This window comes from Arachis duranensis, chromosome 8 (genome assembly GCF_000817695.3).
Source record: "Arachis duranensis cultivar V14167 chromosome 8, aradu.V14167.gnm2.J7QH, whole genome shotgun sequence".
NCBI lineage: Eukaryota > Viridiplantae > Streptophyta > Magnoliopsida > Fabales > Fabaceae > Arachis > Arachis duranensis.
Window position 1 is genome coordinate 38,766,235 of NC_029779.3, and position 2,322 is coordinate 38,768,556.

Consider the following 2,322-nt stretch of genomic DNA (forward strand, 5'->3'; position numbering starts at 1 on the left):
GTTGCTGTTTAAACGGTTATTGATGAATCGTTATTCATCTCCTGATCCTTCATAGTCATGTTATTACATATGCATTAAATATTGAAAAATATCTAGTGTTAATATGGATGCCCATTTAATTTTAATGATACGTGATTTTTTTTTTAATATAGATGGCTAAATTTTTTATTTTTATAAAGTTTGAAAAGGCTCAATTTTGTTATAATGTAGATGATGACCAAACCATTCCTCTAATTAAGTTTATTTGAATGGTGTAAAATTTTAATATAGACGGTACTGTTTTTCTAAAATTTAAAATAAAAATTTGCACGAGTATAAACTGCCGCAATTCGGCAAATAAATCGCTGCCATTCACCCTTGTCCTGTAGTGTAAAAGATATGACACACCATCAATAATCATTTTCATTCTCTTTGATATTAATTATAGTAAATATTAATAATAGAATTTTTTATTTATATTTTTTATTTTATATTTATTTTTTTTATTATTTATTTATTTCACAATACGTTATGAGCACGATCAAATTAAGAAGACTCAGGTAATAAATTTTTATTATGTCGAAACTCTTTCATTTTGAATTTAATGCTCTTGATATATCTGAAAACAACTACTTATCATGGATACTAGATGATGAAATTCATCTTGATTTAATGGATCTTGGAAATACCATTAAGACTGAAAATAATGCATCCCAAAGGAATAAAGTCAAAACAATGATCTTCTTTCGTCGTCATTTTGACGAAGGATTGAAAAATGAATATCTCACACTAAAAGATCTCGCAGATCTGTGAAAAAATCTTGAAAAAAGGTATAATCATCAAAAGACAGTGATACTTTCTCAAGCCTGATATGAGTGGACGCACTTACGTCTACATGATTTTAAATCCATAAATGAATACAATTCAGCAACGTTCCAAATTACCTCAAGAATGAAATTATGTGGAGAAAAGATAATTGATAACGACATGTTAGAGAAAAATTTATCGACCTTCCATATCTCGAATGTGCTCCTACAGGCTACAGCAGCAGTATCGAGAAAAAAATTAAAAAATATTTTGAGCTAATTTCTTGTCTTCTTGTTGTTGAACGCAACAATGAGTTGGTTTTAAAAAATCATGAAGTACGCACAACTGGTGCCGTCCCATTTCCTGAAGTAAATGCGGTAAATCATTACCCCAAAAGAGGTAAATGGCAAGGTTTTGGTAACAAGAAAAATTATGGAAGGAAGAAAAATTATGTTCACAAGAAAGGATCTCGTCAGAAGTGGGATAAAGAAACAAACAATGGGCAAAATAAATCAATAGAGGATAAATATTTTCTATCGTGGCGGAAAGGGCCATTGGTCGCGTACCTGTCGTACCCCAAGGCACCTATTCGTTCTTTATCAAGCATTTTCAAAGGATGTTGTTGAAAATTACACCACTCATTATGAAGCACCTATTCGTTCTTTATCAAGCATTTTCAAAGGATGTTGCTGAAAATTACACTATTCATTATGAAGTATCTGATTTTTTTGAGGATCCTAAAGGAAATATTAGCCATTTGATCAATGATGGAAAAATTTAATATGTGGGTTTGTTAAAGTAATCATGTAAATAAATAATGTAAAAAGTTTCTTGTTAAGTTTTATTTTCAATGTATTTACTATTTAAATTTCAAGTATGATGTATATAAATAATGTTTAATAAAATATTAATGTTTATGTTTAAGAATTTTAAAATTATTAAATGTGTTAAGATTTAAAATAATAATAATAATAATAGTAATAATGATAAAAATGTTAGTATATGACACTATTTTTATGTACAGTATTTTTTAGAAAAATAATTTCAATCAGAAATATAATTTTACTATGTATGTACTACTACTCATTTTTTTATTATTATTTGTCTTTGAAGAAAATGACAAGGATATATAATGAAGATGTTTGCCTTGCGGATAGTGCAAGTTCGCATACCATTCTCAAAAGTAATATATATTTTATTCATCTTGTACCAAAAAAAGAATATGTTAATATTATTATTGGCTCAAACAATGTGATAAAAGACTCCAAAAGAGCTATAATTTTATTTTTCGGAGGAACAAAATTCATAATAAATAATGCATTATTGTCTACCAAGTATCTGAGAAACTTGTTGAGTTTTAAAGATATTCGCCGGAATGAATATCATATTGAAACAATGGACGAGAAAAATCATGAGTACTTATGTATCACAACTCATGATTCAAAAATAAAAAGTTATATTAGAAAAGTTACCCTCATTTTCATCTGAATTATATTATACTTAAATTAGTACAATTAAATCACATGTCATTGTAAA